Source organism: Suricata suricatta, chromosome 4, assembly GCF_006229205.1.
Source record: "Suricata suricatta isolate VVHF042 chromosome 4, meerkat_22Aug2017_6uvM2_HiC, whole genome shotgun sequence".
Lineage (NCBI taxonomy): Eukaryota > Metazoa > Chordata > Mammalia > Carnivora > Herpestidae > Suricata > Suricata suricatta.
The window spans coordinates 6528106-6539575 of NC_043703.1; the positions used below are offsets into that span (position 1 = coordinate 6528106).

The 11470-nt window shown below is 36.8% G+C and overlaps 1 long non-coding RNA gene across 2 annotated transcripts; it reads right to left on the reverse strand.

Annotated features, from left to right (window-relative positions):
• Positions 1–1325: 1325 nt before the first annotated feature.
• On the reverse strand, positions 1326–11075 carry LOC115290438. 2 transcript variants are annotated; one of them, XR_003908088.1, is made up of 3 exons: positions 11009–11075; positions 3192–3491; positions 1326–1471 (listed from the first exon to the last, which is right to left on the reverse strand). It is a non-coding gene; the product is annotated as an uncharacterized LOC115290438 (long non-coding RNA). The 2 variants fall into 2 exon arrangements; XR_003908089.1 differs by lacking the exon at positions 11009–11075 and adding an exon at positions 10175–10228.
• Between the last annotated feature and the right edge of the window lie 395 nt (positions 11076–11470).

The window sequence follows — 11470 nt, forward strand, 5'->3', positions numbered from 1 at the left end:
TTATTATAATGTTACAAGAAGAAATAATTTTGTATATATTTGATTTCCCAAAGGCTAATGTAAATATACACATATACACACCTACATAAAATTTTACCCAATGGTTGCTATGAACTATCAACTACTTTCAGTGGGTGAAAATAAAGGATTTTGAGATTGGCCTAAAGTTTGATACTTCAGTATGGAGCTGTTTGTAGAAAACACATTGCTGAAAACCTTTTCCAACAATTATATTTTGCTTCTCCTGAAAACCTGGGGGTATTACTGCATATACTTCTATACCAGACAAGTGAACATGCGGGGGGAAAGAATTTTTATTTATTTGATAGTTATTTTCATTTTTGTTTCCAAACAAGCTGATTAATAATGGATTAAAATGTTTCTTTTCTATTTGTTTTCTTTTTCAGTCAAGAAAAGTTATGAATTTTGATTAAAGAACTATTTTCAGGGGTACCTGAGTGGCTCATTCAGTGACTGACTCTTGATTTCAGCTCAGGTTGTGAGTAGGTTCCTGCAAGGGTCATGGAGCCTGCTTGAGTCTCTCTCTCTCTCTCTCTCTCTCAAAAAAAAAAAAAAAGATAGAATTATTTTCAGAATGGAAAACTAGCAAAAATTATCCTGCCATTGTCATTGGTAACAGAGCAAATGGTAAACATCAAGAGTAATTTAAGGATCAAGACCTAAAATGACTTGCATTGCCTTGAAGAGTCCCTGGGACTGATGGGAGAGGGGTTGGTTTGTGCCTGGGAATTTAAGAGGGGCAGTGAGAGAGAAGGAGGGGACGTGTTTGGCTAATATCCCTCTTTCCTTTTCCAGTTCATCCACTGATAGTCCTCTTCACCCTTGCCAAAGAGAAAACGCTTGGGGAAAAAATAGTTATACTTGCCAAATTAGATGCAAAGTTTCCAGGTCTCAGAGATTAAAAGATGGTTTGAGATTTAATTGATGATTTTTCAATTTTAGCAGTTTTTATTTTAACATCTGACTTTGAGCTTCAGCTCAATGTGAAGTGTCACTCGGTCATAAAATGATACATGCCTGGTACCAGGCACAACGAGTGGGAAAAGATTGGAGTCAGAGAGTCTGGGATTGAATTCAGAGCCCGTCTTGTGCTAGGTGATACCCTCTCATTTGATAAACATGGGCCATGCTATTGCAAGGACTCAGTAGATCACACACACACACACACACACACACACACACACACACACACGTACACACGTGCGCGCGCGCGCGTGCACATACACACACTCAGGCAACTCTGCCATGTTATCTGACATTTACTAAAGTGTAGAAATGGCAGTTTTATTGGTGCATCAGGGAGATTTGCTGAAATGAGTGCCCATTGCTTCCTGAATCCACATCTTCTTTGTGTTTCTGTCTCCTTAGCATGTCCACGCTCTTTTCTCGCTCATCCTTTGTACTGGTGTGGCCGGTGGTTCTGAGCTCAAAAGCTGCATATTAACAAAAACTGAAAAACAAAGAGCAGTCCACACGGGCGCCCAAGCAAGGCATGCGTAGGATTTCTACTCTAAGAGACTCCGGAGGGCATTTTCATGTACACCGTAGAGAAAAAGAGAGAGAGAAGGGGATCGTGCTGCGTGCCTTTTAATTTGTTGAAATTGTGATGAGGAAGTTTGATTTTCAGCAAATGTAGATTAAAGTCTATTATTTAAAGAAAAGTTAAGATTTAAATTAAATTGCCTATTTTTAGGAATTGCACTGTCAAGTGTTGACCTTTATAGAGGGAAAGGACTCAGCAATATAGTAATGTATTTTTAAAATATTGATGTTAACTAATATTCTGGGTGCTGCTGGGAACATATTAAAGAAGGAGTTACGAATTCTATAACACATCAGTGATCTTGGAAGGTGAGCGTGCCCTTGGAACTTGCTGAGATTAATACCAATTGGTAATTGAAGAGAAATCCTATACAGTCAGATTAATAGTTCACATTACATCTGTCATATGAGTATAACCATAGATATTATGGTTCAGAAATTCATCTGATACCACTCTCATGTGATTTATCTCAGGAAAAATCCAGTTACAGGGAATGATGGTTTTCCTTACTTAGTACTATTTAAACTACTAGTATATTAGTTAAAAATTTAGGTAGCTAGAATGTTATTAGTGGAAATAAATATTAAAAGTATTGAGTTAACAAAGCAAGGTGGTATTTAATATATTTTAAATTGTCCAATTGCTGGCAATGCTAACAAGGAAAAATAGTTTAACCCGTGGAAAGATTGCCAGTGGCATACATTATATTCTATCTGTGAAATTTAAGAAATTGCAAAAATTCTAATATGCATTTTATTAGCACCTAAAATATGATACCACATGTGAAACAAAGAAACGTAGAAAGAGCCTCCCAGATAGTTTAGTTTCTAATAGGTGTGCCGTGGCAAAAATTTGAAAAGTCTACAGTATTCACAAATGTTCTATAAACAGAGGAAAAGCTGCCTCATCTTCTTTATTGTTGCGTCAGCTCCATAGATCTGTAAACTTACCTTCAGCCTCTTTACATCATCGACCCCTATAAATCATCAGTGCTTTATGTGTTTATGACTTTTATCATAAAATATCTTTTGCTTTTATCTTTTCCTAAGGTAATATTTTTCCCATTTTAAAATGAATCAGTCACTCTGGGATTTGTTGTTAAGTTTATAGTTTATGGGTTTTATCCAGCGATGTAATAATTACTTACAGTTGCTGGTATGCACAGGTTATTATCCCCTAATGAGGAGGATCCTGGAGGCTTCCTCCAGGAGGTGGCCCTTACATCCCTCTTGTAAGATGTAGTTTGCCAAGTAGACTTGGATGACATCATTCAAAGCAGAAAGGATGGTGTGTTCAAAAGCCAGAGGGATGGAACATCATGACAGTTTCAGAGGTCAACAAATAATTTCATTTGGTCAGGATGCGGTCTATTCACCAAGGCTGCATAAGCCTATGCACCTTTGAAATGTTTTATATTTCTTGGGGAGTTGGGCCATGGCTCCCCAAATTTTTTTTCACCTTACATAGTCAGACTGAAGACAGTTAGGCCTTTTTGTCCATGATACTTACAAAGTTTCTTGGTCTTTTTAGCTGCCATCTCGGTATAGAGAGTTGACTCATGATTAAAATAAAGAACTCGTGTTATTATGCGATAGTTCATTTAAGAAACCATCCTCTATGTTCTTACCTTATATCGTGTTTCTCTGTGGTCTTATTAAGTAGGAAATCATGTCTGAGCAGAGTGACTATCACCACAGTTTCTTTTGTAAGATAGTCTAATTTTCTGACTTCTGTTACAAGTTTTAACAGAAGAACAACTGCTCAGCCTTTGAGTGGAGATGAAGGACATAGTCTCATGATTTCTTCAAATACCATATCTGAGAACAGTCTCATAGCAGAAAGAAACAGGACCTAGTTCAGGTGCTCATCGTTTCCTTGAACTTCTTGACTTTCCAACAGAGGAACGATATTTCTGCTCATAACATTTCTGTCAAATAAGAAAGATATGTCTGTCAAATAAGAGAGATATTTTGAGTAGAGAACAATGAGTTCTTACACATTTATCAAGTTAAATTTGATACAGAGATGAGTATTTTTCTGAACACACAAGGGCATTTTGAAACTTTGGCTTTCATAATGAATACTTCTGATATGGATCTAATCAAGGATTGTTAAATTAAAAAGAAAATATGTGAGTTAACAATCAGAGCACCTTTTACCAGAGTGTGAGTGCCAGTTACCAGAATATAGGAGTGAGTTCACAGAGTGACATATAAGGGATCTATGGCACAAAGTGGGTAAAAACCTAGTGTTGTTCAAAATAAATATTGCATTCTGGGTGTGATTACAAATGTAAAAACAATACAAAACAAAAAGACAAGCACAAGGACAGCATATGCAGTTCCCAAAGGCAACAGTTTTGAAACAGAAAATAAAATGAGTGAATCACAAAAAGCATCAGCCTGGGGAGGTAATGTCCTAGGCACTAGGCACTAGGACTACAGTCACCAGCCCCTGGTGGTTACTTCTGACCCCACGACGCTGGCACAACCAAGAGCAGATGCCTATCAATATGTGCATTGCTATGAATGAGGGCATAGGAAGTAGTTTCTTACATTGAAAATTCACACATTGCATCAATTTAAGTTGCCTTAATACCTCCTTTTTTAGGGTTCTTGTCACAAAGGACACATTTTGGTTTTGGGTTTCAATTTTTGTTGTTGGGTTGTTGTTGTTGTTTTTTCTACAGCAGACTTGGAACAACCTAATAAAGAAAAATAAAGAGATCTAGAATGTTAACTTTCAGTCTATGGAATGTGTGGGAGCAAATTTTATACAGATATTAAAACTTGTCATTTCACAGCAAATATGGAATTTCCAGGTCAGCTAGCCTCTGATCCTTTGGTGTGCCTCTGGGGGCCTCCCTACTGGAAGGTTTGCTGACTTGTGCTGGTATTACATACAAAGTCTTTCAGGGACACCTTTTATTATTCCCCCGATGAAAAGTATCAATGGCTCTGCTGACTCATTTGACTATTTAGTATCCCTTTTTCTTGCGTTTGATTTCGCTTATGATACTGATAAACATCTGAACATGGAGGAGGTGGCTTATGTAAACTGACCTTACGTGTGGAAATACATTTTAGATCTGTTGCTCCAGGGTCTCTTCCAAAATGTCTCTCAGCCATCCACAATTTATGTACACATAGAAAATATGTACTCCCATTCGGTTCTGTTCTAAACTTGCAATATTTTCTATAAAAGTTAAGTGTCTATCCATCAGTTGAATAACTTACTTAAAAAGGAGTTAGCATTGGGTTTCTCAATCCATTTCTTGTTTCTGAGTTTATTTGGAGGAACAAAAATAGTTTATACTGATTGAATCGTTAAGATGGGTCAGGTGCTTTTATAATCACTTTGCATTAGATCATTCCTAAATTAAATGGGGTGAAGTCCCTTTGGGAAGTGTGGTAGCATTACCCCTATATGAAACATGATAAAACAGAGCAGACCCGCTCAAGTGATTTGCTAGAGGTCTGACAGCCAGTGAGGAGTGGCTATTACTTTCAAACCTAGGTCCTTGTTCATAACCATTCTTGAGTGTTAACTCTTCTGAGCTTCAGGAGTTTCCAGCATAAAACAGAAATAATTTTTTCTTCACGGGGCCACTGCAAATATCAAATCTCCTTGTCTCTTACCACATTTCAGAGAGGCATTCCTTTTGCCCAAGGATTACAAGGAAAGTGTGCCTTTCCCCCCTGGGTTAAGCAGCCTGCTGCCAGAGCGCACAGATGGCTGGACAGAATGAAGACTGACTTTCGGCACCCACTCATCTGTTGCCTGGCAAACTCATTCCTGTGCCCGAAGCGTGGGACTGTCACAGTGGCAGTAGACACACCATGCCCTGTTGTCAAACTGATCCGTTTCTTGGAAAACAACACGTCTTATTTTTTGTAGCACAGAGACGTCTCCGTGATGTGGCCCCTACCTTAGCCACATCTATGCGGGATTACTTGTGATTTCTGGATTTACCCTACTTCCGTTTCTGTGATCCTCAGGAAGGGCACCCCTTCTGCCGAGTAAGTGACTGTTTTCCCTAACCGACCGCTACTGCTGCATTAAGTATCCGACGATGATCACAAACGCCTTCTTTGACATCCTGACGCCACCCAAGGGCGCCTTTTCTCATGTTTCCTAACACCTTACCCTTGTTTTTACTAGAGCACATCTTGTGCTATTTTTAAAATATTTTTATATCTGTTTCTCTTTCAGTCTCTAAGTATTTTTGGTGGCAGAGGATCTTTTTGGTTCCTCCCGATGTCCTTAGCAGTGCTTGCTGCAGTTAAGAGGTGCTTGGTAAGTGCGTGTTTCCTTGATGTAAGTAAAATCCTCGAGCCAATTAAGAAGCAGGATAGTTCCCTCTTAAGATTGAAATAACACTGAAAAAGAAATTAAAAAGAAGATAAATACCATAAAGTTTTACCTTCTCTGCTTTATTTGGTATAGTGGCTTATACTTGGTCTATGCACTTTGATGGGAATATTTCAATTAGTTCCAACCACGGTAATTCACCTATCTGTATAGGGTTATTTCCTCAGTAATTGGGACTGTAATAATTTAAGTTTCTGTCATTTACAGGCTGCTTAGAGTTTTGATTCACAATAGGAACAGCCCCATACAATGGAATAGGATGACAGAATTGAATTGTTGCTTTCAATTCTTATTTGATTGCCCAGGGTAGAGAAAGAAAGGTAATTATAGGACGCAGAAAAGTGTATCATGACAATGAAACTTAATAACTTGCCCACAGATTTAGATTTCTTTGGATGATATCTACATTTCTTCATGGAACAGAGTGAATAAAGATCCTCTAGAGTAAGATTATCTTGGGTAAATGTAATGTTTCCTCTCTTTGTCCAACAAAGAAAGTACATTTTGCACTTTTTGTATACTTTCTTGTATAGTAGCTGTGTCATAATTTTATTCATAGATTTTTCTTCTACTACACTGTATAGCCTTGTGTAAAAAGGACCTATATACTATTAATTTTCATTTATTATTTGTACTTAATACAGTATTTGCTTCTAAAACAAATCTGTTCAATAAAATAACAACAGAAACCTAAAACATTCTGGTCAATTAATGTGTGTTTTATATTATCCATAAACATATAATAATCAATTGGCAAAGTTTATAAGAATAATGTTTCTGAGTTCTTAATAATGATTTAAAACATTTCAAAGTATTCGTCAAATTTGTTAAATTCATTCTCCGTCTTCAATTCTGCAGATTGTCTCCATGTTTCCAGGAGCTCAAAGTCTTCAAAAATGAAGGTTTGAAAATTCTGCCTCTCATTATGACACACTCATATATTTTTTAGTTATTTATTTATTGTGATAGAGACAGAGGCAGCACAAGTAGGGGAGGGGCAGAGATAGACGGAGAGAGAGAATTTAAAGCAGGCTCTGCACTGCCGGCACTGAGCCTGACACGGGGCTTGAAACCACAAAGCCATGAGATCATGATCTGAGCCAAAACCAAAAGTCAGACACTTAACAGACTGATCCACCCAAGTGTCCCTATGACATACTCTTATTAACAGGATTTCACTACTATCAAAAGTATTCCCAACCTTCCTGGTACATTGGACAATATGTGTGTTGAAGGAAGTTTACTTAATAATGTCAAAGGAAAAAAATAAGGGAAGGAATTTCAAGAAAATCTTAATGAAAAAAATGCCTTTATGAGCAACCATATATAAATGTTCTCAAACGTAATTAATATGTAATAAGATTATGCTTCATTTGTTCTAATATATCCTATTTAATTATGTCATATACCTTGATTAGTCTACATAGTGAGATAATTGCAATTATATTTCTATCCTTTCACGAACAGAGGAAAGTAGACACAAAGAATATGATCCTTCTGAAAGGATGGAAAGATTGTGAAGTTTTATTGTTTTATCTCATTAGTACCCAGTATGAAAATAACCAATTTAAAAAAGAAACAGGACCTAAGTTTCCATTACAGTTAATTTTTAATTATTTTTCAGTGACCAAATGAATAGTATGTGAGCAAAATTAAATTTTTAAAGTGCATTTGTGCACATTTTGAAACTTAAAATACAAGAAAAATAACCAAATATCATCATTTAACAATGTCAAATCATCCCATTACATGTGATTATTATGTCAAATTTGCTTAGTTGATTTTAGATCAATTCTAATCTTACAATCTCTGTGCTTTAGCTCATGTGGTTAGATCCTTTATATTTAATATGATAATGGTTAGATTCAATTTTGGCTATCTGTTTTTTGTTAAATTTATTCTTTGTTTCCCTTTTTCTCCTTTATTCTTTCTTTCCTGGTCTGAATAGAGAATTTTTTTAAGTAACTCCGGTTTGATCTTTTTTATTAACTTCTTAAAACTATAACTTTTTACAAGTCTATTTTAGTGATTGACCTAGGGTTTACAATACACATTTTTAAATTATCTGAAATAAAATGCAAATAATATTATACAGAGTCACATGTAGTATAAAATTGAAAAAATACTTAACCAGTCCTCTCTTCCACCCCTTGTGCCAGGATTGCCATATATGTCAGTTTTCTATACAAAAGCAAATTACCTTAATACAAATTTTGTTTTAAAAAGTGGTTGCTTTTTACGGCAATAAAAAATAAGAAAAATGTATTTCACCATTATTTATTCCATTTTGACATTCTGTCGTTTTTAGTGGGTTAAACTTTCTGTCAGTGTCACATTTCTCCTGCTTCAAGAATTTCACTCAACATATTTTTGTAGAGCACACCTTCTGACAATGAATTTCATATTTTTGTTTGTGTAAGTATTTTTCTTCACTTTTGAAGTATATTTTCAAAATGTCCATAGTATTATAGTTTGTTTCAAGTATTAAGAGTTATTTTAAGTTATTAAGAGTATTGGGGCACCTGGGTGGCTCAGTCAGTTGAGCGTCCAGCTTCGGCTCAGGTCATGGTCTCACGGTTCATGAGTTGGGCTCTGTGCTGACAGCTAGCGCAGAGCCCGGAGCCTGCTTCAGGTTCTGTGTCTCCCTCTCTCTCTGACTCTCCCTGCTCGCACTGTCTCTCTCTCACTCTCAAAAATAAATAAAACATTAAACATTTTTAAATAAAAAAAGCTATTAATAGTATTAAGAGTGTTTTTCTTTTAGCTCTTCAACGACTTAATTTCTTTGACTTCATGCTTACGTGGTTGCTGGTAAAAAGTCTACTCTGATTTTAACCTTATTCTTTTGCATAGAAAGTGTGTGTTTCCCCCTCCCCCTTCTGGCAGCATTCAAGATTTTCTCCTGTCTTTGGTTTCTGCAGTTTAAATGACTGAGCATGTTTGGCATTTTTGTTTGTTTGTTACCTTTCAAGTTTGGTATATTTGGTGACCTTGGGTTTCTAGTATGGTGTCTATCAATAATATGTAAAATCCAAAACCATTATTTTGTCCAGTATTTCTCCTGTGCCTCACTCACAATCTTACCCTTCTAAGGCTACTAATATGTTAGACTGTATGACATTATTCCACAGCTCTTGAATGCTCTATGATTTTTATTTTGCTCTATTTTACTGGTTATTTCCATTCGCCACATTCCAATTTTCCTATCTTCCAGCTCACTGCTGATTTTCTAAGCTGTGTTAAGTCTAACCATGAGCAAACTGAAGGCATTCTTCATCTCTGTTAACTTGTTTCCTATTATAACTTTCCATTTGATTCTTATAGTTTCCATTTGATTCTTATAGTTTCCATTTCTTTATGGAAATTACCTCTCTGACTTTATATGTCATCTACCTTTTACACTACTAGATCATTTCACCTATTATTGTATTTATTTTATATTCTTGGTTGATGGTTCTAACATTTGTGGCATATTTGAGTCTGGATGATTGTTTTGTATCTTCAGACTGTATATGTGTACCTGCTGTATATATATGTATATATGTGTATATACATAAAAACTAAATAAGTTATATAAATATTTTATGTACATACACTAAAATCTTTGTGAGCATAATTTATTCTGGAAAAAATGCTTATAATCCAAAGCACTGGTATATCGAAGCAAATTTCCACATAAGAATAATGGAAACTCAAAACATTCATATAAAAATGATTACCATACTGTAGTATAATACAAGATAATAAGAAAAACACAAAGTATAAGGAAAAATAAACAATTTAACCTGCACTTACCTTTGAAAACCTTCGTGACTGGTGTGAGGGAGATAAGAGCGTGGAGGCTACTGTGTAGGAAAACATTCCCTGTCACTGAGGGAATCACTGATTTCTCTTTGCTCCATGTAATCTTTTTTCTTTATGTGCAATTTTAACAAGAAACCAATCAATGACACTTGTTTTTGCCTCCATTTGCAGATTTTGTGGAAATGTGACATTGCATTGTCATTAAGCAGACTCATCACTCACAGTGCTACAACTTTATTCGGGTGGTGCTTTTCCACAAAATTGTGCACTGTTCCCCACATTTTACACATCTCCCTTATCTCATTTGAAGGGAAGGATTTCTCCTCCTTTTTCTCCTCCTCTGAAGACGAGATGCAGATGTAGACTTCTTATAAAACCATGCAATTTTGGCCACTTACATACCTCATTTGTATTTCTCAGTGATTTCCTTCTTACCTTCCACCATAATCATCTCCTTCTTACCACTTTTTTATTCAACCTTTCTCTGCATGGGGGCCATTGTATATGCTCACACAAATGGTGACTGCAGTATGGTATTAATACAGTCTTATCATCTACTGTACTGAATGTCACTGGCAAGAAGGCAGGAGAGGAAAGGGTCTCTATCTGCAGACAGCCTGCCCTACAAGGAAGCAAAGCATTCCTAGGCTTAATCTTGTGTGGAAAAGCAAAGGACTGTCTATAGCTGCTTTGAAGTGACCAAAAATACACCAGTGCCAGTTGTGGGCACCTTCCAATGTCCTAAAAAATCATTTGTTTCTGTGACACCGGTGGCCTGAGACTGGGCACCTGAGCAAGGAAGATGATCACCCACAATCCCACATGGGAGAGAGAGAAGAGCCATTGGCTCAGTTGTGATCATGTGACATCCACCATCACATACTACTGGTATGGTAAGACATCGTTTGTTTATCAAGTTAAAATTCATTAGAGATGATTGCTTGTCTTGTAGAACATTCACAGAACAAGTCACTTGCGATTCAATGTTTCACTGTACATGCGCACACACATATACTTACATATACGTCATATATATGCATACATATATTTCCTTGTCCTGGACCTTTGGTGTCCAGTACATGTAAGTGTAGTCAGATATTAGGCAGGTTTGAAGGTGGTCCCCATTGGAGTCTCCCTTCTCAGCTTTGGATCTTCCCTTTGTTTTACTTTCTAGAATTTATCTTTTTCAGTATTCCTAATCCTATTCCAATCTACACAGTGCTTATTAGTGTGGTGATGAAAGGCAAGGGATGGTGTGCATTTTCTGACCTTCTGATTGTCCATCTTAGGCAGATATTTCAAACCTGGGCCTTGACGGTGTGGTCCTCAGAACTGCTCCCCTGGGGGAGGGGCAGAACCATCTGCTAGATTCAGCATTCTGTGAATAACAAGAGCCCACATTTAATAAGTTCCGCATGGAATGCTGAACCTAGCGGATATTTTCTCCCATCTCCAGGGGCTAGAGCTTTTCGTTTACTTGTTCACTTCTCCAGCCACAATCAGTATCTGCCCTCAGGCCACAAGTGTTTTATTTATTTATTTTTCCTCTGATGATTAGGGCATTTTTTCTTTCATAGGGGAGATAGGGAGGATGGTTTTTGTGGATTTTCAGAGGTGGCTGGAGCTCTCTCTGGATTCTCTTCAGCTATGCATACCTGCTGGGGTTCTGACAAAAAGCTTGCAGATGTGATGGCTTTCAGGCACTTTAATTCTCATCCCAGCTCACACTTG